Source organism: Vicugna pacos, chromosome 32, assembly GCF_048564905.1.
Source record: "Vicugna pacos chromosome 32, VicPac4, whole genome shotgun sequence".
In the NCBI taxonomy this organism is placed as follows: domain Eukaryota; kingdom Metazoa; phylum Chordata; class Mammalia; order Artiodactyla; family Camelidae; genus Vicugna; species Vicugna pacos.
The window spans coordinates 6,478,190-6,497,949 of NC_133018.1; the positions used below are offsets into that span (position 1 = coordinate 6,478,190).

At 44.7% G+C, this 19,760-nt stretch overlaps 1 protein-coding gene across 4 annotated transcripts in view; it reads right to left on the reverse strand.

Annotated features, from left to right (window-relative positions):
* ZNRF3 (zinc and ring finger 3) overlaps window positions 1-19,760 on the reverse strand; it is a 134,539-nt gene that overhangs the window by 71,924 nt on the left and 42,855 nt on the right. For 2 of the 4 annotated variants that reach the window (XM_072953359.1, XM_072953361.1), the window contains exon 2: window positions 10,442-10,713. The exons of the other annotated variants lie outside the window; for them this stretch is intronic. The gene's annotated coding sequence lies outside the window, so the exon portion shown is untranslated. The remainder of the gene's footprint in view (window positions 1-10,441; window positions 10,714-19,760) is intronic. 4 annotated transcript variants of the gene reach the window in all.

Genomic DNA, 19,760 nt, shown 5'->3' on the forward strand with positions numbered 1-19,760 from the left:
GGATGGGGTAGGACAAGGAGGTGGTGGAAAGTGTTTGGACTCTGAATATAATTTGAAGGTAGAGTCACCAGAAATTGCTGACGGATTGGCTGTGGGTGGGGCAGAAAGACAGGGGTCAAGAATGACTCCAAGGATAGATATGCTATTACCTGAGATGAGGAAGAATGACGGAATAGGTTTGTTTTGGAAGGAGTTCAGTTTTAAACACGAAAATGAAAACTGGGCCTTGTCTTACTACAAAGATGCAAAAATTACTGTAAGACTCAAAAGAAGACTGAAGACTATTACCCAGAATATATAAAGAATTCTTAAAACACAATTGTAGAAACACAAACAACCCAAATAAAAATGGGTAAAGGATTTGAATCAAGACTTCACAAAGAAGAGATGGGGTGGCAAATGAAAGCACGGACGGATGCTCAGCATCGTCATCAGAGAAACGCAGAATAAGCCTAACAAGATACTGCTACCCGCCCACAGGAGTGGTTGGAATTAAAAGACTGATAGTATGAAGGGCTGGGGAGGATGTGGAGCAACGGGAACACTCAGCGCTTCTGGGAATGCCCAAGTAGCACAGTCAACTTGGGCAAAAGCAAGACACACACCTACCAGGCGACCCAGCCATTCTACACAAGAGAAATGGAAATATTTGTCCACATGAATCTTGTGCTCAAATAGTCACAGCAGCTTTGTTTATGACAGCCAAACAGTGGAAACCGCCCAATGTCCATCAACAAGTAAATGAATTTTAAACAATGGAATACTACCCAGCCATAAAAAACAAAACACTGATGCATGCTACAACATGGATGAACCTCAAAATCAGCACACTGAGTCCATTAATCCACACTTCTTCCCCTCCTCCAAAAAAGGGTATATAATGCATGTTTCCATTAATATGGAATTCTAAAAAATGGAAGCTTATCTCTAGTGACAGAAAGCAGACCAGTGATTGTCTGGGGCTGGGGCAGAGGAAGGGATGGACTGCCATGGGACAAGAAACCTTCAGGGGTGATGAAAATGTTCCCAATCTTGGTTGTAGTGTTGGTTTCACAGATGGGTACATCTATCAAAACTCCTGACACTGTATCTCTAAATGGGTAGTTTACTGAATGTAGATACTTCAATTAAATTTTTTAAAAGGAAATTGCTGAATTCAGGGCAAAAACAAAGACAACATTCTAAAAAAGAGAGTCAACCACTCTATCATGGAGCTTGCCAACCCAACCAAAAGTCGCAAACATCCCAGCGCTAACACTCAGTTATATAAATGGGTTTTCATCATAAATGCATGATGACCTGGGGGAGAAAAAAAGAGGACTTTCCTGATTCAGGTCTAGCTCAGAACTGGGCCATGAAAACTACTAAGAGACAATGTCTTTTCTGAACAGCTGGTATGGATTTGGTTCTTCTCCATGTTTTGTGAAGCCTACTCTTGGTAAAATAAAGACTAAAACCTAGAGCAGAGCCCTTGGGATGTCTTACCACTGAGGCAGAGGCAGTGTGGGTGCTGAGGTGCACAAGCGCCTTCTTCCCCTCGCTCCTCCAAAAGGATGCTCGTGGCATAAGCCACTGTGCATAAGCCTTGATGCACCTGAACTAAGAGTGGTCCCTTACCTGGAACTCTGCCTTCTGGTTTTCTTGCAAACCCAAAGAATGTACAAACCAAATTCCAGCCAGAGACCAGCAGCCACAACAAAGGACATTCTTAAGGGTGGAGGCAGTGACAGGGCAGCTTGTTCCTTTGTGCAGGAGCTTTTCTGGCCGCAGCTGTTCCTGCCCACCACGCCCCCACCCCCCAACACAGGCACGCATCTTCACACTTACGCATTGATCCATCCACACACAACCGTGTAAATATGCCCCACCAAAGGCACATGTAGCATGTCACGTACAAATATGGAACAAATGAGAATACAGTTGTCCCTTGGTATCCCCGGGTTCAGGGACCCCCGTGGATACCCAAATCAGAAGGCGCTCAAGTCCCTTTTATGAAATGATGCAGTGTTTGTGTATAACCTACACATATCCTCCTGTATACTTTAAATCACCTCTAGATTACTTATAATACTCAACACAATGTAAATAGTTGCAAATACAGTGTCAATGCTATGCAAAGAGTCGCCCACATGAGACAGATTCAAGTTTTGCTTTTGGGAACGTTCTGGAATTTTTTTTCCCAACCAAATAATTTTCAATCTGTGGTTGCTTGAATCCTTGGATGTGGATCTTGTGGTTACACAGAGCCGACTGACGCTGGTTCTAGATTCCATCATGGCATGCTGCCCAACCATAGAAGCACTTGTTAGAGAGTCAGTACAACAAAGTCAAGAGGTCGTCCCTCTCTGTAAAAAACAAGTGACTGCTTGTCTCTCTCAGGGAGCTGAACCAGAGACTGTCAGAGCATGGTCTGAGATGGGTCTGTATCACAGACAACTTCACCACTTCCCTCAGTACTCCAAGCTTTCCCTGGAAGGTCAGAGGTTATGGAAGTCACTCAGCTGAGACTGCAGCTTCAGACCCATCTGTGTAATGATGGTGATACTCCGTTTCCGCACGGACAATGCAGGAGCCATGAGCCACATGTGGCTATTGAAACTGGGGAACTGGATTTTGAGTTTCACTTAACTTCAATTAATTCAAATTTAAGGAGCCACATCTGGCTAGTAGTGACTGCTATGTTAACTTTAGACTCTAAAATCTAAAAGTTCCCTACAATCTTAAGAAAGAAAGAAAAAAAAAAAAGGAACAAACATATTCTTACCCTGTCCTCAAGTTATCTTAAAGGTATCAAATTAAAGTCAGGACTGGCTCATATCTATAAGATAAACGTGTTTGATGTGACAGGTTACAAGGGAAATATTGTTTTAAAAAGATTTTGTTTTGGAAGCACCATGCAGTGCAGAACAAAACAAAACACCACAGGAGACCAGCAGTGCAGGTGTCCTGGGGTCAAGACCAGTGAGCAGTCAGGTGACACAGGGAATTCGAGATCTCAAGGGACAGAAACTCAGGTTGCCCGTGACCTCACTGTGAAATCTTGGGCAATGACTTCCCCTCTAGATCTCAATTTCTCAACAGTACCTAGGATTTCACCACCTGCCGCATTTAACTCAGAGTTGTTAGATGCCATCATAAATTCACCGAAGTCACTTGAAGGTCCTTACGCCCCATTCCATGGCCCCGCCCATTCTTCATGGTCCAGCCCCAGCCCCACTGCCTCTGAGCCATCTTTCTAGACCCCTTCTGCTCAGTATTACTGTTCCCACCTCTGAACGCCTACCCTCTTTTGATGTTTCTATGCATGTGTATTCTCTCCCTGTGGAGAGGGGAGTGGTTGTCAATTACTGGCTCTGGATCAAATGGCAAACTCTGATGTTATAGAAAAATAAACAGCAACACCATAAGGTGAAGGGAGCCAATGGGCTAGAGTGAGTGACAGGGAAAAAGCCAAGGATGGCGTCAGTCTTCTACACTTAGGATGACTGGCAACAGCTGCAGAAGAGCCAGTAGCTGGGATGCCCTAACCATGGAATTGCAGGGACCCTCCAAGAGGGGGCTTGGGGCCCAGGGGCCTGGCAGGCAATGGGCTCTGCTATGGCCTGGACACTTGTGTCCCCAGAGAATTCCTGTGTTGAAATCCTAACCCCCAAAGGTGACGGTATTAGTAGGTGGGATCCTGGGAGGAGCATAAGTCATGAGAGGGGACCCCTCCCCACGTAGAGGATGAGTGCTCCCTAGCTTCCTCTGCCACATGAAGTCTTCAAGACGGAAGAGGGCCCTCACCCCACCACGCTGGCACCCTGATCTCAGATCTTCAGCCTCCAGAACTGTAAGAGAGAGATTTCTGTGGTTTATAAGCCACCCAATCTGTGGTATTTTGTTAAAACAGCCCAAAGAGCTTAAACTTTGAACAACAATGTCAGCTTCACGCCCACAACTCAGAACACCCTGATTTCTAAAGGGAACAGCGAGGTGGGCGCCCAGAGGCTGCTGCAACTCCTGACAGAGTTACCAAAATATGTCTTTTTAAAATATAGTCCCTAGCCATAGGGTCCAAAATCCACAGAACTCAAGGGCGCTGAGTTCAGATGGCAATGCCAACCCCAACCCTTCCACTAGATCAAACTCCCAAATCTGTGCCCGAGCTCCTTAGTTAACAGTGGCTCCCGGGCCTCAGGCACTATGAACTAGGAGCCCCAGGGCACTGTTAGAAAGGCACAGTCCAGCGGGATGGACTGTGAACGGGCACAGGAGAACCTTCTGGGCTGACGGTCATGTTGTTCTTCATCTTGACAGAAAAGGTAAAGGCTGAGCCACATAAGGGGCCGCTTTTGTCAAAACCCGTGGGACAGGATACTTAAGATCTGTACATTTCATTCCAGGTAAATTTCAAACTCAAAGAAAAAAAATGAACCAACAAAAAAATGCCCAGTCCAGCCACACACACACAACTCCAATCAGAATCTCTGGAGCTGGGACACAGACTGAGGGATTTTAACATGATTCTGATGAAGGGGAACCTCTGAGAACACTCTGAAAATTACCTGCCTCGGCCAAAGAAAACAGGTCAAGTGCAGACATGGAAGATAACTCGAATTAGGCTTCCCACTTTCTATCTGAAACTGACTACATGATAGAAATCACAACTCCGTGCTTCCAAGGAGTGGTGGGAAGATCCATATGAAATGGCCACGATTTGCCATTTTTTAATTTACAAAAATGGCACTTGCCAATGGTTCTACTATTATTATGGTAATAAGAATCTATTACTTCTAGATATGAGCATGCACCTTGATGAAAGGACATCTTATCCACAGGAGAGCATAACATTATTTACAAGAGGTCCACTCAGGCCAGAGGATTATCTCCACCTCTGAAGGCACTGCTCTCCTAGGAGAGGGAGGGGCAGCAGCAGGGGTGCGGCGTCAGAGGGGAAAGCGCTCCTCAGCTAAGGGGTCATTTCCCACATGGGAGCTGCTGGGCCAGAGGCTCATGTAAGCTGAGCCTCCGCTCCCTCCAAAAAGACCAGCGTGTATTTTCTTGTTTCTGAGGTCTAGTTTTTCAACAGAACTGGAATTCTCACCATTGTGGTTGTAAGACAAACTTGAGAAGCAACTCAGCTTCCCCTGGGAAGGATGGAAGGTTGAATACAGAAAGGTAGCTTTCACGAGCACTTGTGGCGGGCGAGAAATTCCGGACCAGAAAGGGCACCCTCCAGGGCTTCGCCTTCCCACGAGACTGCGTTCCTCTCCGGTGAGGAAGCCGGCACTCACTTTGCCAAGCTCCCAGGGTACCATTTAGTTCTTGCTATAAGATGCGAGGACAAAATGTACCAGATGCAAGTCATTCCATTTTGAACACAGTAACTTGTTTACCTCGAGCTAAGAGAGAAGCCAAACTGGGAAATAGGCCAAATGAAGGAAACTGGATGAGTCGGTACCCAAGGAGGGCAGGAGAACCAAACGCGGCTGTAGGCTCCTGGAGTCCTCTGGGTCCCCAGGGGCCACTCTTACATCCTCGCCTCCTGTGAGCAGCACCCACTCCAGGGTACACAGTCTTTACAACTCTTAATGCAGGTCCTACCTGCTCCTTCGCTGTAAGGGTTGCAGGACAGAGATCACTGCTCCATGTGAAGAGGAGCCTGGGCTCAGGAGGTTGCACGTCCAGAGAAACCTGGAGTCAGCTGGACCCACGTTCAAACCAGCCCCTCTAACCCCCTCCCCCGACTAGACCCCTGAGTCACTGGTCATACGCCCTTCCCAGGAAAGGAACAATAAATGACTTTTTAATTATTCTCTGGATTTAAGGGAGACAGAAGTAAAATTAACTTTTATCCGTCTCCAAATCTATCCATTGCTGATTTCTTGCCTGCCTAGTGGGTACGCAAATAGCTGTGCCAGATAAACTGGTTACTACATTTCAGCGAAGACAAAACTCATTCCAATGACTTATAACCTCAGCTCTTGTTAATCGGACAGAAGAGTCATTTGCTTCTCAAAGCATCCTTCCTCCCACCCACAAAGTTCTCCACACTCCCCCAACTGAGCACAACAAACATTTGTTCTCACCTCTAAACATGGTACAAACTCAGGGGAGGCAGTCTGGCTAGATGCACTGCAGTAGACAAGGTCGCAGAAAGAGTGAGCATTACGAGCCAATCAGAAAGCAATCTGTAAGTTTATAAGCTCCTTCAATAAATTTACTGAGCACCCTCTGGGAGTCATGCACCGTAAAGGTGCTGTGAGTGACACAGTGAAATCAGACCGAGGATCCCTCCTGGCATGGCTGCAGACGATAACCCTCAGCTTGGGATTCTGTGACTGTATCATCTTGTAGCCACGCCACCAAAGCAGAACCTCAGAACTGCAAAGCCCCTCGACAAAGATGGAATTGGAAAGCACTGTCCTGCTCCAAACCATAAAGCTGTAAAAACCAAACACTGTCATAAACTAAAGACACTCCACATTAATCTACACTACCATTCTCTTCCAAATACAGCCTCGAACAAAAAGCCCTGAATTCTGCACAATATGCATATTACCTTCTCTAGACCTGATTCAAATCTTAACAGTCATGATGTGCTGGGAGGGGACGTGCCAGTTGGGACTCCTGGTGCCCCTTGACCCAACTTGGCTGCTAAGACCCTTAGCGCTAAAGATATTTTGGGATGAAAAGCAGTCATGGCTGTTAGGCCCTATTTTCCCTCCAGAATTGACCCAACTTGATTCCAAAGCCCTCTAGGACCATTAATCCCCCAGACCCGAAGTGATGGAAACCCCCCTCTACAGGACGCCTGCAATGCCTGGAGGTCTAAGAAGCATGAACACCTCGCTCAGTTCTCAGCTCTGTCACAGGTGAGCTAAAGCAGGAATGCGTGAAGCCCTCCACACGCACCTCACATACTGCTTTGGGCAATTAAGTAATTTTTTGCTCAGCTCAAGGTTCAATGAGCTAGCAGGGAAACTCTCTGTCAGAGCAGGTGACTTCAAAGGACTGAAAGATACCCTTGCTTTACAGATACACCTCTCTTCCTGGAGGAGAAAAGGCAAAACTAGCTTCCCCAAATTCTCCAATGCTACACTCTTGGTCACACAGAAAACACCAGCCCCAGAAAAGGGAAGGAAAGAAAGTCAGGAGGTCCCTTTGTCTCTAGGACACATGAGATTTTATCCAATGTAAGAAGCTGCTTCTAAAAATAAATAAATAAATAAATTAAATTTAAAAAAACAGAAATCAAAGGCTGCTCAGAAAACCTAACTATGTCATCAGACACTTCCATCTAACAGGAAAGATTTACAGGTATTAGCGCGAACTATCCATCACCTTATCTGTACTACATACCTGTCCAGTCCCTTCTACTTCAGAGCAGGCCTCACACATCACTTTACAAGCCCATTTCCGTTCCAGAAAGCAGCCTGCAAAGAACACACTCCCTACTTGAAGGCATAACTTGCCAAGCCAGACGTCGCTGTCGCTAACCATTGCTGTGGTACTTGATCTGCTCTAACAATGGACAGGGTCGCCTCCCACCAGCCAGGTGGGCCAACCAGCTCCTCCGTCCCAGGGGCACAGTGAACCCTTCCCCCCCATCCTGCCCAGCCTATGGGACCTCTGAGGGCCGTCAGTGGGGCAAGTGGAAGGATGGCTTATTGTATGGTTTCTAAGCCATGTTTGGTACTGGAAGTCCTTTCTGTCAACCAACCCTTGAGGAAATCCACAGAGGAGTCTAGGTAGTACATAGGTGGACTTTTTAAAAACAATATACATATATTCATTTACCATGAATTAGAAAAGATAACAAGCATAAATTCTTGGTAAAATTTCCTTTAAAGAATACTATATTTCAACAAAGTTGAGACACCATCAACCAAACACCTTTGAATAGCAAAGAAAAAATTAAGCTAGGACACGCCACGGATTTTAAGACATTCCAATGTCAGAGATGATAAGCTACCAAAAAAGCAAAGCATCTAAGAATCAACAAAATAAGTTATTTCAGCTTTTGGAATTACAGTCACTTTAAAGAAAAAATATTAAATAAATGGCTGAACAAGAGGCACACAGGCATGGCAGGAACTGTGCAGGTGTTACAAGAATGACTGAATTACACAGCAGCACGCAGAGCGAGCTGTGTGCCAGGCCCTTTCCTCGGTGCTTTATGTAACTGAGCATATTTCATCTTTAAAAGACCCATCGATGTGGGACCACGTCGTGCCCATTTTCAGAGAAGGAAAGTACAGTGCGACGGGGGTGGATGCCCTGCCCAATGTCACACACGTCACACACACAGATGCCCAGGTGAGGAGCCCAGCCTGCTGCTCCTCTTAGGCTTCCCCAGAGAGCTCCAGGAGGGACCATGCGGAATCACCAACATTCAACTATTTCTGACTTACAGAATTGGCAAGTTCAAAGGATTCCACCCAATAGATGCACGAGCCATTTGTTAAACGTCTGATTAACCACTGACACATGACTGACTGGAGTGAATTCCTTTCAAGACACAGTGGAACCTCGGTCATGGGTGGCACGTCCCTAACCTCCATACAAAACCCTGAAATTCTGAAATATTCTAGACTGTTTACCTACAGCCCCCTTTATCTTCCTCACTCAGATTCCAGTCTCCAGAATCAGTCAAAGGAGAGAAAGGAATACTTTGTAGGAGAAAGGTATGAAAAGGAGAAATTTAACTATTTTCTCTTCCTAAACTTAAGGGCTGGCCCCCAGGCAATTTCAAAACAACCTTAAAAGACAACTAATAATTCTCCAGGTTGATCTTTCACAGGCTATGGCCTCGCCCCTGTCAAGCTGTGGCTAAAGCTAGTGGCTGGAGGGCAAAAGCCCTAACCTAGAGTTAGCCAAATACTTCTTGAGATGAATGATTCAGTTTAAGGACACAGAATATCAGGGGTTATGCCTCAGGATCTGTTTCTAAAAATAATCAGGTAATAAATGAGCCAAAAAGCAGGGGCCTCCAGCCACCATGCCTTTCCCGCTAGCACCTGCATGCAGGGCTGCACGTGGTCCAGCTCCAGCCAGCACCCTTCACGCCCCAGCCTCACCTATTCTGAGATGAATGGGGCCCCTGGAGTTGTGCAACACGGGGGCCCTTCCTGCACGTATGGAGAGAAGGAGCTCAGGTTTCTAATAACTCTGGGCAAATGCCCAGAGAAGATCTGAAGTTAAGCAGAAACCTGATACACAAAACTGTGATCATCACGGAGGAAGGCAAGGAAAAACCTGGATCTTATTTTAGGAAAATACTTTATTCTGACATTTAAATCAAAATAACTAAGAGTCAAGGACTTGGAGCGGGTCAGTACTCCTTCTGGTTCTAAGAGCGGCAGCCCCTGACATGGGAACCTCTTTCTATTTCTTTGTAACTTGCAAAGCTCATTTTCATTACTAATATACCTCCATTAACTCCTAATTCCAAAGAAGTTTTAAATACACACATTCTCAAACACGTTCTTCTTTTTTTTAATCGTCAAAGCTCAGCACCAGAAAAAATTAACTCAAGCCAGAGAAGATTATCTTCATAAACATTATGTTCTTAATAGAAGTAGACTGCTCTTTCCCCCTTAAGCAAAATAGAACATTATGCAGTGTCTTTTGTACTCGGCTTTCAAAATGTGAATGGGAACACTTTTCCAAAGTCACGAATATACAAAAGGACCAAACAAAATTGCAAAAAAACATGGAAATGAAAAACTTCTCTCTGCTGAAAGGAACTGTTCTTTGTTGATAAAGGGAGGTTCAAACATATTTTAAATATTTTTAAACAAAGGCCTAGCTGATGTCCCTTAATCCATCCATCCAGCTCAGCTTTCTGCGCGGGCAGCTGCCGCGGCGGAGGGCCCGTCCAGAAGGGAGGGCCAGAGGCATTTCCTCAGCGTCCCACATTCCTGGGGGACACGGGACTTAGCGAAGTTAACAGCAATTTTCAGCCTCCAATGCAAGCACAACAACATCTTCATAAAAGTTTTACAAGGACATCCTGGCAAGAACCGAACGACCACGAAGAGCAGTGTTTCGGGGCCCCGAGCTTTCCAGCAGCTCGCTTTTCTTGGCCACCTCTCCTCGCTGTGTGGTGCAAATGGGCGGTCAGCGGGGAACCCACAGGAGGGTCCCATGGAAAAAGCACTTGGGGAAAATAAAGCCAAATAATACCCATCCTGGCTCAACACGCCATGCTCCACAGGACCTGGGAGCAAGCGGAGGCCAGTGAGATGTCAACATCTCATCAATGCAGGGGACAGCATGGAAGCAGACGCACAGAGCTGCCTGCCACCAGGTCCAGCGCCATCTCTCTCCATCCCTCTAGAAGACGCCCCCTCAGCCTTGTTCTCCTCAGTAGTGGGGACACTAAGGGAGCGCTGCTGAGCAGGACCCTCACACAGGGGCAGCATGGGCCACTCTGGGAGACCATCCATGGTGCTACCTGTGGAACAAAGGTCCAAGGTGAATAACAGAACCATGGGGCCGAGAGAGAGTGGTCAGCCTTGAAGTCAGTACTGGCGTCTCACAGTCCAGGAGGTGAGAAGTCAGAGGTCAGGGTGTCCGACGGAAAGTCTGTCCCAGGCCTCCCTTAGCTGCTGTGGAGCGGCTGGCCGTCTCTGGCGTTCCTTGGTTTGTAGAATCATCACCCCATCGCTGCTGGGTTTGTAGAATCATCATTCCATCTTCACGTGTCTGGGTCCCAACTTTCCCGTCCTATAAGGACACCAGTCATATTTGATCAGGACCCACCCTAATGAGCTCACCTTAACTTGAGGAGTCTGTGAAGACTCCATCTCCAAATAAGGTCACATTCTGAGGGACTAGGGGTTAAAACTTCAACATATGAATGGAGGGTGGGGTGGGGAAGGATGTTATTCTACTCCCCAGAAGAAGGCCCTTGGAGACCCACTGGTCGCTGAGAAAGAAAGGGCTCTGTAAGAAATTAGCATTTCCATGCTTTAGCATCTTTCACAATAAGTAAATACAGAAGCCAAAAGTCTGTATCACAATGTAGGAATAAGTTAAATGAATAATTTTTTTAAGTGGGTGGAAAGATGTGGGAGGGAAACACAGGCAAGGTGCCATCACAGGGGGAAACAGGAAAAATGAGATGTAAAATGATACATTCATAGACTGTTCTGGCAGAGGCCTGCTGCCAGTAGCTGTACGGTAGATTCTCAGGGTTTGGCAAGATATAAAAGAGGACAGGACCCAAAACACATTAATGGCCTAGCTATGGCTTCAGATTGAGTCATAATTGGCTGGGAAATGGGGCTCACCTTACAATTCCGTGAACTGCTAAGTTTGAGTCCCATGCCATTCAGTGAGGATTTACATGGCGGGATGGGGACACTGCCAGCCAGTGGCCTGGGCTTGAGCTAGAGACCTATCTAGGGTTTTCAGAGTAAGGAGTGTCCTGAGAGACACACACATAAAGGAAGGCCCAAAGGGCCATAGTCTTCTCAAACTCAAAACACGAAATATGGAAACACCACATTTGGCAAAGGTGGGTGATGACTAGGGTCCTTTTCTTGGATGAAAAAAACTAGGAAAGCATTTTATTTTCAAAGAAGCCTCAGTGATGATGGCTCTGTGATTCTGAATGCTGAAGACTGGGAAGAATGAACCAACTACAAGATGCAGACTATATACACACACACAAACACACACACACACACACACACACACACACACACACACACACAGTCACTATCACCCTGCAAGTGTGTGCCAACATTCTCAGATACCAGAGGGGCAAGTTACTTCAAAACAATTTCATCCCAATTTCCATTAAATGCCATCTAGCCCATTGGTTCTCAAAGTCCAGTCTGCAAGTTCCCGGCCAGGGGAAGGGGTGGGGAGTAGGGAGTTGAGGGGTGGGTAGGGGTCCTTAAACCTTTTCAGAGAATCTGTGAGGGCAAAACTATTTTTGTAATAACACTAAGACAACAACTGCCTTCTACGCTGTGTTGACATTTGCGCTGATGGTGCAAATGCAACAGTGGGGAAAATGTGCTGTGTGAATCAAGGCCGTGGCACCAGACTGCACCCTGATTACTGTGTACTCACAATGAGAAAAAGGAGTTTCCTTGAGAATGTTGATGAAGCAATACTGATGAAGAACATCGATGAAGTAATAACAACTATTTTTATTTTATGATTTTTTATTTTATTAGCTCTTGACGTCTGAGTACATGCTTTTTAATATTCTGGGCGACAAAGCGGGAAGTACACACAGTGGACTTCTGCTGCACACCAAAGCGCCTTGGGTCTCGGCACTCATGGGATTCAGAGTTGCAAGCTGAACTAGCCACTTTTTTATGGGACCCCATTTCTGCTTAAAAGAACAACTTACAAAGTCTGGTGGCACAGATGGGTGCAAGGCAGACCTTTTCTCACAAACGGATTAAGTGAGCTTGCCACCTCAAGGAAAACACCTGACAACATGTGTTGCCAATGATAAAATTTGAGCTTCCAAGCAAAATTAGGACTTTGCAGACTTTGTATCTACCACCATGAGCTTGACAGAATCCCAACACTACTTAAAGACTTTGCTATTGGGAAGGATGAGAATATTAGCAAACCTAATTTTTAATACTGTAAAATGAAACGTGTAAGCATCTGAAAGAGCTGCACGACTCGGTATTTTCTAAATGTCCAACGCGTGGTAACACAAAACCAGTCATTCCTAACAGACCCGTTCCACGAGTGAGCAAGACCAAAGGATTTCAACGTGGAAGAGTATGAAGAGTTCATCAATGTGGTTTCAAAGGTTCCACGTTACAATGAACCTTCAGGAAGCCACCTCTTGCTGAGTTTTGATGCAATATCAAAGAACATCCACAATTATCTTAAGAAGCTAATAAAATGCTCCTCCCTTTTTCAACTATGTTATCTGTGTCAAGCCAGATTTTCTTCCTATACTTCACTCAAAGCACACTGTAACAGACTGGGTGCAGAAGTACAAGTGAGAATTCAACTATCTTCTATTAAACCAGACATTATAGAGATTTACAGAAATACAGAGCAAGACCACTCTTTTCACTATATTTTCCAAAACATAATACTATTTCATAAAAAAATGTTAGTTCTGTTAACAGGAATTAAGTTTGTTATTATTTTAAAATATATTTTTTAATTTTAATTTTTTTTTATATTTTTTTATATTTTATTTTATATATTTTTTTATATTTAATATAAAATAAAATAAAATAATTTAATTTTTAATTAAGTATTTTTAAAGTTTCTGTTTTAATTTCTCATCTGGTAAATACTGGTAGATACACCCTACATAAAAAAAAAATCTCTTTATGTAGTCCTTAATACTTTTTGAGCATTAAGGACTCTAACAATAATAAAAAGAATTATCCAATTTAAGTGGGCAAAGGATCTGAGTAGCCATTTTTCCAAAGATATACTAATGACCAATAAGAACTGGAAAGATACTTAATATCATCAGCCTCAGGGAAATGGAATCAGAACACGAGGTATTACTTCACACGTACTAGGATGACTGTAATCAAAAAGACAGAAATCAAGAGTGTTGATGAGGACACTGAGAAATTGGAACCCATACACTGCTGGTAAGAATGTGAAATGGTGCAACCACTTGGGAAAACAGTGTGGCAGCCCCTCAGAACATGAACCATATAGTTACCACATGACCTAGCAATTCCACTCATAGGTTTACACTCAAGGGAAACAAAAACATGTCCACACAAAGACTTGTACGTGAATGTTCACAGCAGCGTTGTTTATAGTAACCAGAGAGTGGAAACAACCCAAATAATCATCAACTGATGAATGGATAAATAAAATGTGGTGTCTGTACAATGTAACGTTACAGTAATAGATGGTTAATAACAGGATGCCAGCTAAAAGAAAATTCCATCTAGACACCTGTGGATTCCCACATGTGCCTATTTAAAGGAGTCAAAATAGAAGAGACTGTTAAAAAACTAAACCCTCTAGAGAGCCAACGCTAACTTCACTAGTCCCTCCCACAAGATGAGCCCAGTAGAAGCTAATTTGACCCTTATTCCAGCAATCTAGACTTGACTCTCAATGCCTTCCCAAAAAATGACTGCTGTATTTATCTTCCCCCGAGTTTCCTGAGTAACTGGTGACAGTGAGGGATGAAGGAACATAAGGCTTGCCAGCCCATGATTTCATAGCTACTCATCCCTCTAGCTCAACCAACCTCACAGTCAAGTTCACCTGAATGGAGAGCACAGACCTTCTGACCTTCAGCAGCCATCATCTGCTACTGCCAAACACAAATGAAACCCACCCTCCAGTCCCCCAAACCCTCTTCCACCACTCGGATGGCCCTAGGTAACCTGCTCATAGAACCATCACCTGCTAATACTTGCCATTCTTCCCAATTCAGACACATTTCCAAATAAAGGCTGGGTCCATAACCCAAGGCTGGGTGGGTGATTTCAACCACCAACGAACAGAAGGGCTCCCAAAGCTCACTGCCATTCATCTGCCTTTAGCAAGCAGACAGTCCACCTGGACTCTGCCGGAAAGAACCAATACAAACACCAATGCCCATAAACTAGTAAGTCACTTTGAAGTCAGGCATCATTGTGTGATTACAAAAGATGATATATTATTTTACTGAATTCCTGCTAAGGGATAGAACTTCCTTTTGGATAAAACCACAACTTCTTAAAGCCACAGAGCTATTTCTCCCACACAAAGAATGGTGGCATTAATTAAAAAAACAAACAAACAAACCCACAAGCACATACTAATGACAAAAAAGCAAAGAACAGATGCATTATCTTGGTTCACCTGTTTAAAAAATACTTGGCTTTAAATGAAAATATTCTCAATGTACTTTTGGGGGCGGGGACAGGGAATCAATTTTTAAAATGTCTCAGCTTATAAAAGTAATATCTGATTACTGAAGAATGTGGAATATGAAGAAAATTAACATACCCCCAAATCTCATTATCAGAGAAAAAAGCCGGAAGGAAGAATTTCATTACAGTCTTTTTTCTATGCATGCCATGCAACTTTTCTCATTTTTTAACTAAACAAAATTAGGATCATACGATATATTGTATTCTATTCTGCTTTCTTTCACTTATAAGCATTTTCCCTTGACATTAAATACTCTCAAACAATTTCAATGTCTGCATAGAACTCTACCATATGAACAAAGGTGCTGTCACTTAGCCAGCCCTTGACTGTTAGATATTCTCACTGTTGGTAACTTTTATCATAAATAATGTATTAGAGGACATCCTCACAAAATGTATCTGATTTTTTTTTTTGGATTAAATTCCTAGAAGAAAAACTGTTGAATCAAGGAGTATGAATTTTTTTAAGGCTCTTGATACATATGTACTGCTACAAAAAACGCTCCTAGCAGCAGTGCATAAAAATGTCCATTTTCTTGTAACTTTTAATTAAAATGGGTGCTAATACTATTTTAGCCTTTGCCACTTGGATTAAAAAAAAAAAAGGTTACTTTTTGTTTTAATCCAGGATTCCTTTGGAACCCCTGCTGCTCCACAGTATTCCCATTCTGTCCTTGTCCCCACCTCATCCCAGGCAAGTTCCCTGAACAGAAATCCACGCACATCAGGGGCTATCCAAGTGAGACAGGGGCCACAGATCAGGGGATTCTGCTGCTTTAATGAAAGAGAAAACTTGATGCTTTGGGGGAAAACAGGGGTGTTTAAATGTGTGAAGATTTAGGTAATTTGGCAATTCCCAGAGCTCAGATTACATCAGGAAGCAAATTTAGTGCCAACACACAAACACTTGGTTTGTGGGGGGGCTGGGTGGAGGAGAGGGGCCAAATGGTGCCCTCCTGCTCCTGTGAGTGCTGATCACATTTTTTTAAAAAAAGTAAATGAAATAGCTTCAATAAGGAAATCACTGCAGCATCTATTTCCAACTTATCTCACAACCAGGGCAATCCTACACACTTAAAACTGTGTTAGAGTCAGCACAAATATCCCTTCCACACCCCACTGCCCCCCACCCCAAACTTATATTCTGGAAAGAGAAAGCACAGGCCGAAGGGACGCTGGGAACCCTAAAAGAAATGTGCTAACAGCAGGCCCCTACCCCCAGCCTGGTAAATCTCTCATCTATAATCCAACACAAGAGACAACAGGCAAACAGCAAGAGGTCATCTTCAAAGGGCCGGTTGCCACGGGAAGCAAGTGTAGAGGCAGCAAGCATGTCCCCATCAAAGTCCGGCAGCTGCAGAAGAGCCACAAAGGTACAGCTCCCTCATAGCCAGCACGAGGGGGGGAGGGGGCACAGGAGGAGGAGATGGAGGAGGATGGGGAGAGAAAAACATCAGACCGGCAGCAGCTGCCCAGTGGAACATAAAACCTGGCAGTTTTGTGTTGTTCAGCAAGGGGGAAAGTAGGGGAAGAAATACAGAAAACAGCCTTTCCTGAACTTGCCTTTTTAAGCCCCAGTCAAAGCTTTCAGCGTACCTGCACATCAGCCAGGTAAAACCATGGCCATTAGTGACAAAATGGCAAGCACCGGCTGTAAGCACCATCTCAGGACAAATGTGATTATCTCCCGGTAGGAAAATCCCTAAATCCTTGGTCCAAAATGCCCCCTTCCCAACCAGCCACAAAGAAGAGTGGACCTACCATTTGTCCACAGAACCTACACAGGGGAATCGGAGGGCAGGAGCTGCCCTCCCCCTTCCAGGTAAAAGGCACACAAGTCAACAGGCTTCGCAGCCCCTAAGTAAACCCCTCAAACAGCCCCTTCACATCTGAGCTCTCCAACCCCACGTGTAGCGCTGGCACCCAGCAATCACACGGGACTGGGGAAGAGACAGCTAGAGAATCGAGTCCCTCACTCTGAACGAAGAGAGACCCTGGGATACCACCCCCCCCCCCTCACGTAGAAGCCACGTCTCCCAACTCCCGGGAGATGGGCAGCAGACAACCAGAAAGGTCTAGGGACAAGGAGAGGGGCTAAAAGCCGGGTCTTCGTTCCTCACTTCATTTCCAGCTGCCACTCAATGGCCTGATGTGCTGTAGGAAAGTTCTGAAAGAAAGTGCTTCCAACAACAGTCCGTCTGTTGGGTTTAGCGGGTTTTCACGAAGTCAGGCAGGTGCCAGGCAGGTGGACACATCTGTACGTCCTTGCCCCGCTCTCCGCATCTGGACTACATGGCTCTGCTGAGAAAGTGCTCAGACCCTCAAAGGAGGTATCAAAATGATTTCCTGAAACAGGTGACAGGTTTGCGGGGCTAGAAGTACACACACCAAGGGTGCAGGACCGAGACTGCATCACAGAACCACATCCCACGTGAAAGGGCAAAGCTGAAACAGCGTGGGTGATTACTTCCAGGGAAAACACTCAGAAGTCAGAGACTTACGTTATCTGCTGTTATCAACAACTCTGTCTTCACCACATTCTGCAGATATAAAATATGCCGTGTTATAAACAAAAATCAAACAGATTTTAAGTGGCTCTTTCAATGGGCCAAGACTTTAATCTGTATTTGTCCTCAGCCAAGTGGAAAAGAGTAAACACGAAATTTAAAAAAATAAAAAAAATTTTTTAAAACTCTGAATTCAGATCCACTCCAAACACCTTTTACTACCACCCAGCTAGTAACAAGAGAGGACTCCTAACCAGCAGGCGAGGGCCTCGGAACTTTCCCCCTTGGCCGCCAGTGCTGCCACCTCAAGCTCATCCCTTCAACAGTGATAGGATTTCTAAGAACCCTACTTCTCCTCTAGGTTTTTTTTTTTTTTTTAGCGTCAGGGAAAGAGAGAAGTATGAGGAGAGATGTAGGCACTTATTTACACGAAGACCGACTTCCTGAGACCCTTCTACTCTGTGACTAAACATGTTAGAGAACTGAAGACAGAAAAAGAAGAGGAAGAAAAAGAAAAAGGGAATTCATGAGGGTGATTCAAGTGCCTGAAAAGGAACAATTGGCCATAAAATGAACAACCTCAGTTAAAGACATCTCTGTAATGCTGGGTCATTTTCATAAATTATTTTGGCTGAAAACATTTGAAGCTTCTGGCTGCAATGGAAAATTATAAAGGAGAGTAAATCCCTGATGGCTGGTCTCCCTGACGGTTCACAAAGGGAGATTAAGTTTAAGAGACCCAACCCAACCCAACCCCCTACTCCAAGAATCAGGCTTGCTCCTGCCCTCTCAGCCTTCCGAAGACCCAGAGGAAGACCTCCACGGCCCCCGGTCAGGCACCCGCAGCCTCTGAAGGGGAGGCCGAGAGCCTCTGAAAGGCCAGATTAAGTCTGAATGGGAGAAGAAACTGTGATTAAGTTTTCTGAATAGTTGGCTCTCTTAGGAGAGCAAACTCCAAAAAAATGCAGAAACCTTGTGTGGCTCAGTTACTACCCGTCAGAATGGGAACCCTGCCCTCTGAACCCAGGAGGATGGATTTTCACACACGCAGGTCAAGCCCACTTTCCAACCAATGTGTAGGAGCTCAGCTGATTTTCCAGGGAAAGGAGGGAAAAATAACACTGCCTTAATTCTTCTCAAGATTACTATTTGGACAGTTCAGGTTGACATGGAATATGTTTTAACCACCAGTCCCCCAGGACAAACTTAGAAACTTCTCCAAGCCATTACACAGCAAAGAAGCTAGTCTTTCCTTCAACTGACTTAGTCTCACCTTCAACCAAAACTTCTTTACAATATTATTCCAGCTTTACTGCTCCAGAATTTTTGCCAGAAGATTCTCTACCCTGAGCATAAGCAGGAAAGGAAAAGGGCAAACAGCATTTTATCTAACCTGCGGCAGCCTGGTCAGAGTTGTCCTGGCTACTCAAGACACGGGCCTGCTGAGGTTTTGTTCTGCTTTTCTAAGGGGGTGGTGGGAATATCAACATAAATCTTTCGTCCCAGTGAAAGAGGATTAAGTTAATTCATAACACAGACTACTCATATATCAAGATAGAATTCATTAAAATTCTTCTTCAACAAAATGTTCAGTGACCCTTCCATGTTAAAGACTCAAGTTTGGGTGTAAAAGGCTACCGTCCGAAAAACCCAGGGGGGAAGGATGGTGGGAGAGATGAAAAAACTCTTCCAAGACCACCACGTCTCAGCTTGACCCGCCTTGGCATGTAGAGTGGGCACCCTTCTATAGCACCTGGTCCTACAACTGATACTCAGCGTTTCCACTACACTGCAGGGGATGTAAGAATGAAAGGCATGGATTCTGTCCTCTAAAGAGACTGCAGTTACACAGAGGAGAGAAGGCAGGAACAGGAGAAAACGCACATGAGAGTGAGGGGTAAGTGCCAAGGTGGAGACCCGCTAAGAGAACGCAAAGATGGGGGCACAAGAGGTCCTGAGGGGTGTGCTTCAGAATTTGATTTTGAGAGAGAAAAGACTGTGAGATTTGGTTCCTTCCGTATTTCTGTCTGGAACTTTCTGAGGGTTTTTAAATGCATGTTTCCACTAAGCAACTGATACAGCAGAGACTACACATGTATACTTATTAAGCCCACTGAATATATAAAATGATATATTTATGTATTTATTAAGCATAGCAACAGCTAGCTCTTAATATGTATTTGTTTAATCTTACAACCCCCATAAGAAGTATTTTTTTAAGATACCCATAACAAAAACTCAGAGAGGTTAAGCACCTTACCTAGGGTCACTCAGCTAAAACGTAAGACTTGGGATTTGAACTCAGGTCTGATTGCTAAGTCTGATGCTATACTTTCCCCTGCAGTGCAACAGTTCCAGGCACACATCCCCTCCTCCAGGGGAT